This window comes from Strongylocentrotus purpuratus, unplaced genomic scaffold (assembly GCF_000002235.5).
Source record: "Strongylocentrotus purpuratus isolate Spur 01 unplaced genomic scaffold, Spur_5.0 spur5_scaffold_10, whole genome shotgun sequence".
NCBI classification, from domain to species: domain Eukaryota; kingdom Metazoa; phylum Echinodermata; class Echinoidea; order Camarodonta; family Strongylocentrotidae; genus Strongylocentrotus; species Strongylocentrotus purpuratus.
In genome coordinates, this window is record NW_022145595.1 from 25,467,202 (window position 1) to 25,479,766 (window position 12,565).

Consider the following 12,565-nt stretch of genomic DNA (forward strand, 5'->3'; position numbering starts at 1 on the left):
GATATAGGACACTAAGTAGTCTTAGGTGCATTTCAATTAAATCTCGACTCGCGCTTAAAGAGTGTGAAAATAAATAAAATATGAGAACGGCTTCGGTACTTTGGCATTTCATCCACGTTATCGAAGCATCGTATTCTTCAATAGGCGGAACGGGTTAGATGTAAATCGGAGAAGGCTCGATAATAAAGAAGATAGATTCAAGATGGCGTCTAGTCTTTGAGAGGGTTGCGGTGAGAGTGGCGGTCCGCGCATGGCTGCAAGCCAAGAGAGGGGCCCCGGTGTAGAGAGGAGGGATGAGAGCGTAGAGACACCGTCACCTACCCTCTTCACCCGTCTCACTTTCAGGTGTTAAAACGCATTACGCTCCTTGATCGCCATTACTGCGCACATCACGCGCCCGTTTGTCACTTAAAGAGCCATTACCGCTTCCGCCTGGCCCGCTCCCGGCCCGCCGGTACGGAGATCAGTTTCTCAAGGGCTTCTTTCGTGGTGCTCCATGAAATGGCTGCTTTCTTTCCGGAATCAAACGGCGACTTCTCTCGCTTGGCCGTTGACCGCGTATCTCTAGTCCCTCTTTCTTTCTCCCTATCTCTCTCTTTTCTCGATCTCGAGTGGCACACCGCCATGCGCTGCTTCGCATACGGAATGGATTCACGAGGCCCCCCTAAAGATCGAGGACAACTTTTGTTGGAAAGCTTGGAACGGACCCTCCAGCTAATTATCAGCATCATTCAAAAGCACATTGAAATCATATTAAAGCCCCATCTAAAAATGAGGTTATTGGTGAATCTGGTCTGAGTATCCGTTACCAGTCTAACGCTCTGTCTACCATAGCATTAGCCGTCCCCGCTTGCACAATCCGAACTGCAAACTAGGATAAGTCAACCTCGCGTTGTCAATCAGAGAATTTAAAACCAAATGTAAATTTGTAGAACCACCGTTGGTGGGCTGGTGTCCTAGTTCGAGAGTTTTTTTTCTTCTTCTTCTTTTTCAACTCCGTCTCTCTTTTCAGATAAGGAGCGGAATACGACAAAGCTTGTTCCCGCCATCTTGTCTCATACAGGGCACCAGTAGACAGGTGCGAAGTTTCCCCTCTATGTAACCCTACAACCATGACTCAATCTACTCTACGTTAAAGAGCGCGCCCTCACCATAACGCTTACTTCTCGGGAACGATGATAACCTAAACTGAATTAGCAATGTATACTTACAAAGCATTTAAGTATATAATCAAAATAAGTTTCTTAAAGAACTATTTGTTTGAAATTTGCCATGAAAAGATATACAAAAGTAATAGAAAGCAATAAAGGATAAACAATTGCGTGGATATCAATTATTCTTTATAGTTTTGATTTGCTTCTAATAAGTACCTTAAAGTAATCAAATCTGGAAAATCATTACAGGGGCGGAATTATGATGATTCTGATGCTTGGATAAACATTTGTTAGGATATGTTAAGATATGTTGGTCAATAAATGTTTCCAATCACGTATCATAAATTTATATAGACATATATAATTATATAATGTATAAACTTTAATATTTAGATGGGACAATTCCTTTTTTTTATGGGCAGATTACCGAATTGGTCTCACTTAAAATCGGTCAAACTTTCGCCCACAACAATTAACCTTTTGTTTAATCCCTATTTTCCTCTTAGCCATTCTTTCTATCCCGTTGAAACTCGATGTAGGATACAAACACGGTCGTTGACTCGAGCAAGCTCTAAACGAGAAACCGATTGACAGCTAGCACCAAGTTGGAGTGCTGTTCGGCTTCAATTGATCAACAATAACCAACCATTAGCCGCAATATACTATGCTATTGATTCCAAGTGTTCTCGGGGGCAAAAACGCCGGAATGTGCCCGCCAGGAAAAGAACCTCCCAAATCCTCTCCTTTTAAAGAAAGATTACGAACTAGGAAAACAGCGCGATGCTTTCTTTCTTTCTCTTTCCTTGTAGGTGAGGAGAAAGAGAAGGGAAAAGGTGTTCCTTTGAGAGCGAAACTGCTTTGATGAACTGGCGTAGTATGACATGGTTAAAGGTAAGAGCTTTAGAGTGGAGACGGGAGACTTCATGGGTTGGCATTCTCGATCTTAGAAGAATGTTAACACTTTCGGAAAAAAACGCAAGTTGAGAACTTGCCGTTTCAAAGTGCTCTTTCTCTATATTCTACTGCTACGAATTATTGTCAGATATTTCCAATAATTGTTTTTCTTTTTAGAGTTTGTAAGAACTTAAAATTAAGAACATTTCCAATCACTATTATTTATTTTTATTTCTAGAATTGAAATTCCCCTCAATTACATCACCCATCATCTAACTCAATAATTGTATCAGCCTCTTTCTTGTTAACACCTTCACTTCCTTAATTGTCAAAATTCCTTTACAACCAAATATCCGTATGTCCTTTTAGCATCCTAAAATGTATGCCCTAGCCCAGCCGTCCTTTAACCAGCATGCACGATGAAATGTCGCTGTTAAGAATCGAACCACCAACAATAAAACCGGCATTAAATTGCTAGCGAGAAGAAAAGACCTCAAAGAACCAGCAAAATGCGATTTTGATTCCCTGAAAGCCCCTGAATAGTTTAATCCGATCAAAGCCTTGGAACAACACGTTTGAGCTATAATCCGAGCCCTTCCCTAAGGCGACTGTCAACCTAAAACCTCATATAGCCACATCATTTTTCTATACCTGGGACTATTGAAAACCACCACCTTCTTTGTATCAACACAGCGACACAATCACTCGTATAATTTGATCGCTCCACGGTTTTATTACTCAAACGCCGAAGTATGGCAGTGTGCCTTACGAACAAGGCGGAGATTAGACTTTGCTGACAAAGTTTGTGACACGATTTAGAATAATAAAGACTCCAAATGGGACATTTTGTCATTCCTATTCTTTGCAACACAGTACATTTTGGTACTCAAAAGATATTTTTGAATATGATTTTCACATCTGATACCTGCATGAGACCTCCCCAATATGACAATAATGGCATTTATTAAGGCTAATATATAGAGCGATCTGGTTCTTGTGACCATTGTCTTTAAGATCACTTAATCAGGAGAAGTGGATGCGCTATTTTTACATCTACTGAAGATCGTGAGATGGGCTACGCCCTGTTACGTATATAGCGGAGGATAGGGTAGGTGGGGGCGTGGTCGCCTGCTGGTGGTATTACACATATTACACACACCCACACACTGACACCCACATGAATCCATCCACTCTACCTAACACACGCACATATTCCCTAACCCGCACGCACACACACATAGATCGGTTTTTCATATTAATAGGGATATATTTTTTTAATCGATTTTACTACCAACATGACTGATTACCTGAATAAAATATGATATGTTAATCCGACTTCAACCTGATTTAAAACAAAGTATATAACAGGTAACTCTCAAATTGAAACCATACACTAGTTTGCAGTAGGTCTTTTCTTTTCCACACATAACACAAGGATACGGATGCGTGGTAAGTCTAATGATAAATTCGGATTCGAATTGGGTTATAAGCCGGCTGTGATGAGGCTAGGGTTAGGTCTAGGAGTAGAGGATTTGAATGTTATATTATCGCTGTTGAAAAATTACCCAAGCGACTTGATCACCTCATGCATCAAATAAGTACTATATCACTTAACCCATGGACTACTGGAACCGGGTGGCCCCTGTGTTAAAGCCTAGGGGAAGAAGAGAATCAAGAAGTCATCGGGTTAACGACCATGTGATCTCACTTCACGGGACAAGAAGGAAAATATCAGATCGAAAGGATTTTAGAGATAAATGATAAGCTTCTGAATTTGAAGCGCTGTATATTTCCATTGCCATGAATAGCAACCCCTCTCATACTAAAACTAGTACGAATGAAAACAGGGTCGAGAATGAAGGGAAAAGGTCAATCTGATTTCCTCGTTGTTTCCTGATGTCTTAACGATAACGTTACTTTTCCTAATGACTTTAACAAAACTAAGTAATTGAATTGACATTTCATTTGGCGGTATTAAAGTACTATTAATAGTCGTGTCAGTAGGAGTAGTTGTAGACTTCGTTGGATATCTTGTTTAATACTAGGCTAATCTGCCACCAGGTCCACCAGGCCTACTTTATTCAAGGCCTGGCAACCGCTAACTGAAAATCGTGACTATTTAAGGCCTCGTAATTTCATCTTGTTTCTGATTTTATCTTTATGACTTTCCATAGACATCGCGAACGTCAATTTGTTTTTTGATGGATTATTTCCCTTTTCGATCTGGCTTGAGGTTTAAAGAACATCCGCTTCTGAAAATACCATCGAAAATAGAGAAAAAGAAAGAGATAAAGAGTGGGGAAAGAGTGAGAGACAGAGAGAGAGAGAAAGAGGGCAGGAGAGAGGGAGAGGGAGGAGCATATGGATTTGAATACCCTATCCATTACAAAATCAGTCTCAATGATTGATAATTACTTGAATAATATTGCGGTCACATAAATTACCACAATAAAGGTTTACTTACAAAAATTCTGACACGCTCTGTTTCTTGATCCCGGTCATTAAAAAAGAAAGCAGAATAATTTTGTATGGGACCGTGGTTTCGTAGGGATTGTTGTTTCTTTCAAGCCTGCTTTAGCGCATTCTTATTCTTCTCAATTGTGGTGTAGACTCGATCTAGAAAGCTAGTCATCCGAGTTCTTCTCAAGTTGAACTAGATGTGACGCCTTTGGACAAGACACGCCCTCAGCAGTCTTAGACCACCATTTCCTCCGTGTTATTGTGAATTGGAGTAATTATTAATGTATACAAAAGAATTAGCTGGGCATACATGTACATATCTCTTTCATGCTGTGTAATGAAGCCGTGTAATCACGACATCGTCAGGGAAAAGGCATTTCCGGGGAGCGAGTAATAAAATCAATCTTAGCATAGACAAGAGGATTGGGCAGACATCGTGGAATCGTAATGCCAAGATTCCGACGGATTTGTGCGCCGCGGACAATAGCGCTTGGCGCGTCCCAGTCCCACACGCATCGATTGGTGGTGGAGGTTTTAGCACCTCAGCAGCCGGTGTATCTATGCCGCACCTGCTGTGGTAGCGGCCGCCCTCGCCATCCTCTTGGCTGCGTTGTCAACAGAGAAAGGGAGAGAGAGAGAACAAAAATATGGGACATACCAAAATACAAATGTCTACTCAGAGGCTCGAAACTTGCCGGCGGATATGAGTGTTAGATATGGTTTCTATTGAATGACAGAAACCAGATCTATTATGTAGGAATCCATTGTGAGGCGATTGTAGGCTGAATAGAAGCAGAGAGCTGTGTAATTACAGCTTGTTTCTATTGATTGTAATTGTGATTTAATTCCTCTTCTCTTACACGTCATCTTCATTACGTGGATGAGTAGGGTTAACGGTACGGTCAGGTTTCGATGCTAGGGACGTCCTGGGCGGCTACCAAGGACGACCCCGCGCCAGTCAGTCAGGCTAGGGTGTAGCTAGAAACAATAACACAAATGGACAACCGAAATGTATAGACAAGAGGGTTTATGTATATGGACGGGTTGGTATACCGGACGTATGCGTCGTGAAGCTAAACTATGATTGACAGATATGAAACAGGAAAAGGATATGTGGCTAATTTATCTTCAAAGTGTTTCATTTGGATAAACATTCCACATCGTCGTGTGCCGAATGTGTCCATTAATGTGTTGACGATATGACATTTCTTAAGTCGATTTTCCTAATAATAAGTTCTCTATGTGGTGCCAATGTTGTCATACAATCGATTTCAAAATCAAGGCAGAATATAGATGTCTCTAATAGCATTTACAGAGAATCCCACTTCCCCCATACGAACCCTATCTTGGAAACCCTCTCCAAACCCACACACACGGGCACCAGCACGCACACACACACACACACACACACACCGATTTAATGAGCATTCGCATACAAGATTTTAAATATAAGTAATTCGAAAGCACATATCCCTCACACACGAATATATATTGATTAGATAGATAGATAATTTATTGGTCCATATTCAAAACATAGAAAATTGGCCTCCACTGGCAGCACATAAAGCAAAATATGAAGTAGTTACAAAATAATTGATAAGTCACATAATGTACATAAATCCAAACGAGATCATGACATTAACAAAAAGCACAAGTATAAATAACATAGTAATAGGGAAAACTTAAGAAAGAAGTCGACATTTAAAGATTGAGAAGTGAGAAAAAGGTCGTAAGGAGACTAGATTGAGGAGCAAAAATAGTAATAATAGAGAGAGGGGGGGGGAGACAGAGAGGGAGGGGAGAGATAGATAGAGAGAGAGAGAGAGAGAGAGAGAGAGAGAGAAAGATAGGAACGAAAGGTGGACACGGTGGAGGAGGTAAGGAGAGAAGATGATATAAATAGAGGGAGGGGAAAGAAAAGGAAAAGGAAGGGGGACGAGTAGTACACGACACATGTACATAAATTGTTTACTGTCTATCTGAGAGGTAGTAGACCAGTTTCGCAATGAGCATTCGTGGACATGACCCTTTGCTCACCCTCTTCAATGTAGTGTGAACAAGTATTAATGTGACAAGTTCTCTTCGAATAAGTTCAGAAGGAGATAAAGGCCTGAAAATTAGGCCTATACAAAAAAAATTGTTATCATGCCTAAGAGTACAATGATATAGCTTGTTGTCTCGTATCAGTGACTTAATGATTTTGATGAAAATAAACAACATTTTTATCATGAAATAACAATATGACAGTTTCTTTGTTTAGGTAATTCACTTCAAATTACCCTGCGATTTACCTTGCTTTAATAGTTTTAATATCACAATTGTATAATTTTAAATTCTTCATTAGTCTTTGTAATGGGTTTGTGTTCACTTCACAGCTGAATGGCACCCTACTTTATATCATAACAATGCACAATCTGTGTAGATAACAAGAGATGCAATACGACCGCCTGCTCGGTGGAATAGTGAGAAAAAAGAGAAGAAAAATATATCTGGATCTTCTAATTACTGTAACGAGGCATTCCGCAGCGTTTCTTCAAGGGTCATGAAAGTCTTATTTTAGCTGATGTGATACCATTCTACACTTATTTGAGTTAACATGGTAAACAAGAGATTCGATAAACCCGGCTGCTCAATGAAAAATGAAAAGTAAAATAAATACAAATCTAGATTCTCTGATCACTAACGTGGCAATCCGCGTTGTTTCTCATAAGATCCACCAAAGCTTACCTGATTTATACAAATTAAACTTCTTGTAGTCAACAAGAATTGCACCCGGCTATTTTACGAATATATAAATGCTGTAGAGAAATACAAATCTGGATTTTGTGATTACTAACGAGGCGCATAAGATGTATCAATATTTGAGCCCGAGCGTGGTCCTTGCACGGTCTAACACCCTTTGTAATATATATAACTCAAACACAATGTCAAACAATTTGTCACTACAATAGCGATCATTACGCGCTCCATAAAGCCCTCGATTGCACCTCTCACTTACTCACAAAAGCCAAGAGAGAGAATGTGAAAATGGAGGGAGAAGGGCTGATTAGTGGAGGAGGGTGGGGAGTAAAGGGTAAAGAGAGGGCGAAGGAAAGAGATTGGGGAGGGGGTATCAAAGAGACGAGATGGTTGAAAATGAGATAAAGGAAAGGAGAGAGAGAGAGAGAGAGAGATGGGGAGGACTAATGGGTAGTGAGAGGGGTAAGGAAAAGAAATGAGAGAGGAGTAAAGAAAGATTGAAGAAACATATCAGGAAATAGAGACAGGGAAAGAAAAAGCAAGAAAAGGGATTAAAAATAGTCAGAGAGAGAGAGAGAAAGAGAAAAAGACTTGGACAGTTAGAAATCGAGTCATAGAGAGAGAGAAAGAAAAAGCAAGAAAAGGGATTAAAAAATAGTCAAAAAGAGAGAGAGAAAGAGAGAAAGACTTGGATAGATAGAAAGCGAGTCATAGAGAGAGAGAGAGAGAGAGAGTAAGAGAGAGAGATAGAGAGAGAGAGAGAAAAAAAAGAGGAGAACTTCATATGTTCCGTCTTACCCCACATACCGTGAACAAAGGGGAACCTGGTGTATGAGGAAAAATATAGACCGATAAAAGGTAAATTATTGTCCGCATAATATCACAAATATTGGCTCAATGTGTCGCGACAATAACTATTATCGCCTCTTGCAAACGCGTGAAAAGCAAACTCTGCTATTAGTATCTATAGTCCGTACAAAAGCGATTCTTTTCTCCTTATATCCCTTTATCCCATAAGTTTGAAGGTCAGCGAGCAAAGCATCGGCCTATTCACGGTTCTGTGTTGACAGTGACTAAACATTTATGTATGAATTCATTGATATTGGAGTATCTAAAGAGGGTATTACTTAAGCACTCGTTTGGAGTGAGGAATAAAGAAGCATTCCGAATCCGTCATGATGAGTAAATTGAGAGTTATAACTGGTAAGCTTCTTTTTCTTCAGAAACAAATCTCCCTTGACATATTAATCAAGAATTCCCGGCTGTTTTCACCAAATTGAAATAAGTTGAGAAATTAATGAGAGGAGGTATTTTGAATATTCAGAATGTTATATTAATCACTTGACGTAGACACTAAAGGACAAAACAAATTTGATATAGATGAGATACAGTCACTGTGCTCAAATATATGCCACATTAGATCAACACGTAACATATTAGATAGTACACCTGGGAAGATTAATCCTACAAGCCTGTAAAATTTCTACCATTTAATAAAAACCTTACGTAAAATAGGTTTCTATTATTGTCACCTTTTAAAAATCTTTTGATACCATAATCTACGTTACCAGGCAGTGGCACTGCGGGGTAATCACACGTTTTGAAAGAGTCTTTCAATTTGATCTTTTGGGGATGATTCTAAAAAGAAAAGACTGAGAAACAGTAATCAAGAAATGCATGGATACCCTTGTCTCAGTCAAATTTTGATAAGACAGAAAAAGTAGGTCTGCTAACTGTTTTCGGTCAAATTGTTGTAAGACAGAAAAAGTAGGTCTGGCTGTTTTTGGTCAAATTGCTATAAGACAGAAAAAGTAGGTTTGACTGTTTCTTTTTGTATGTGTGTGTGTGTATGGGTGAGTGCGAGGGTGTGAGGGTGTGTGTGTGTGTGTGTGTGTGTGTGTGTGTGTGTGTATGTGTGTGAGAGGTTCCCACAGATATTTCTCGCTGTGGTGAATTATTGTAACCATGTGTCATATTAGGTGTTAGAAATAGACAAAGAGAATGACTTTGACAGCACGACGCCTTGTGACTGTTGACTTCTCTAAACTAAAAAATTGCCGTATTTGGAAAAGTACGGAAATCTGTTTGGTCAGAGGAGTTGCCAAAATGGTGAGAAATAGATGTTTTTATTGCCTTAGACCTAAAGAGGAACCCTTCGTCACTATTGAAATGCTTTTTGTTTGTTTCAATATCACTTTATTTGCAATCATGATTATTAACGAGTGTAAGTAATAGTATATACAATATTATAGATGCTACATTAAAACATATATATATATATATATAAAAAAAAAAGAGAGGAAATAAACAAGGTCATGTTTTTATTATTAACAATTGGGGGCTAATACGACACATTATTTAGCAGCAAGAACTTTCGATCGGCTATGCATGACAATTAAATGAACTTTGTCGACGGTTATTTATTATTGATAGGCCTATCAATATTTCAAATTTCTTGATGTTCTTACGTATACTTTGTCAACAAAAAGTGAATTTACAATATCCCGTGATTAAATTCATTTTAAAACGGAAATATGCACTATTTTCTTTTTGCAGCCTTAAATGAAACTACAGTGTACTATCATTACTACAATTCGAAAATTGCGGAATTAAAATAGATTATGTTGATTAGAAAAATACGAATATTTTGTTTCTTCATCTAGATAATTATCATAGTAATCGATGGGTCTTTCGCTTATGATTGCGGTCTCCTGCACTTTTTCAACTGATAGTTTGGATAATACTTTAATTTTGTTTTTTGTTAGAAATATTAAGTTTCGTTATCATATGTACATGTAAAACAAAATATATAAAAAAAAATAAACATTAAACAAAATTGACATGAAGTTATCATTGTTTGTATATTTTGTATTATACCTTACGTTTATATGTTCTTTGTTATTCTGTTATTATATTTGGAAATATAGAAAGAAATCAAATCAAATCAAATCAAATCAAATGTTAATGTATCTTGAAGCTTATTCATTTTCTTTCATTTCCATTCGTTCTACGGCAGATTAATATTTTTAGAAAATGACATTGAATCACATGAATGCTAATAAAAACATTTATTGAGAAATACGTAATTTTTAACACACCGCTTACTATTTTCAAACCATAGACCGCGAAGTTTTAACAAATCTCGCACTGATCATTTTAGGTCAGAGTTCATGAAGATCCAAACTGTCAACAATGGCAATCAATGTGCAAATTATTATCATGAGCTAAAAAAAAAAGGGAAATACCAGATCATCCACTCAAAAAAAATAATTCTGTATCCTCATTCTTATGATTGGTGTCATGAAATGAAACGATTATGTTTCGTATCTTCAGTTTCTATTTTTCTCTTTTCGCCAGGTATCATCACAATTTATTGAACATTTTTGTCTCTCAGCTGGTATGAATCGCAATGCCAATCATGGCAATGACATAACGACCTTCATGACCGCCATCCGTATTCAGTCCAATCGACCTTCGTTAAGTCACGTCTTAGCAACAAAAAATAGATACAACCTAAACAAAAAAATAAGAAAACACGATTTCTATTCTTCAAAGAATAATAAGAAGAATAAGGAAATAGAGGAAAAGTATTGTAAGGATGCTGTTTTTAGACGCCCGCATCATGGGAAAAAATCACCCCCGCGTAGACAAGACCCTGTTGTCGCCGAGTTTGTGTTTCTCTTTTTTTCTTCGATGACTTTTGATAACTCTACAGACCTCGTATCCCACAACAAACCAGTCATCGGAGATGGGAGGAGACAGGATTACAAGAACATCACACATTTTCCATTGTGCTCTTTTCGAATTTACCAGAACACTAATAGAAGGGGCGGAAAAGATGCTTGTATTTAGCGTTTTCTTTTCATACCACTACCGTGTGATAGTGGTGTGACCATGGCCCACAACTTGCAAGGACAGATACTTTTTGTATCGGATCACTGTTTTCCCCCCATTATCGTCTCTATGTTTTCGTTGCCGGAACAATAAGGGAGGAAAAACGTTACACCGCATCGTGTTTTCTTTTTTCGTCAACCACAGTGGGAAAGACCAGAGAAAGATGACCAAATCTCTGACAATTTGGAACTAGGATGCGATACTAACTTAGAAAGGAAAGACCGAACGAAATTTCGCCATGAAGTAAAACAAAATATATTATCATCGACGTTTGTCCAGAAATAAGTTTAGAAAAACTTCCCCTTTCAAATCATCTAGATTTGTAGATGAAAAATTGTTAAACATGTATCATAACTAATCATTAATGTATGGTATATTTTCGTCATCACATAATTTCATAAAAACTTAAAAATTATATATAAAACATCGACTTAAACGGCCTGTAATGTCATTCAATTTTGTCTGTCCTTGTTTTTTTAGGATTTTAAAGGAGGGAACCAACAAAATCAATACAGCCTGACGGCTGTTTTTGATGTACATGTAAGTGTGATTTCAAGATCAAATTAGTATTCGAAAAACATATAAAATATTGATTGTTGATGCTTAAAAGCTATTTTTAATCATTTGTATTTTTTGCCCTGCATATGGACCACTAATTAGGTCAAGCCCTGTGCTTTTCTTATTATGTTCTCCTTTTCTTTTAATGCTTTTGGAATCATGACTTTGTTGCTTTAACGCTGAATTATCAATAAAGTTATTTAAAAACAAATATAAACAAATTTTTGGTCCGAACAGCCATCTCCAGTAGTTTATTCAAAATCCAAACTATGAATTTAAAAAAAAGATTATCATTGGTTTCTCCAAAATATCATACTTTCTTTTTTGTATTCAAAGCTTGGCTAGATTTTACAAAATAAACTACCAAAGAGGAATATTCAAACCGAAAAAACAACAAACAGACAAACAAACAAACCAATGTATCTTCTTTTTCTTGATTTACACTATTTAATTCCATGTATAGAAATCTATAAACAAGAAGAATGCATCAGCCATTTCCTGAGAGTCATACTTAATATGTATGTACTATATGGTTTATGTATTAACTACTACCCCCTTCCCAATTTTTTTCAACTGTTAATTATTCTTAACCTACAAAATAAAAGGTTTAAATTGTTTTCAGTTTGCTTTATATCATAGACAAAATGAGAAATGTGAAGAAAAAAAAAAAAAACGAAAATGATTTAAAATACCGTTTCCTCTCTCATTCCTTTTTAACAGTCAATTATTATACTCTATAGTATTATAGTCTACAAATCTATATAATTCTTCATAGCTTTCCTTTTTTTTCAAAGACAAAAAAAAAAGATAAATGGGTAAAATATCAGTCAAGACCTTGGATTGTCTTTTGCTTGTCACAGATCTCT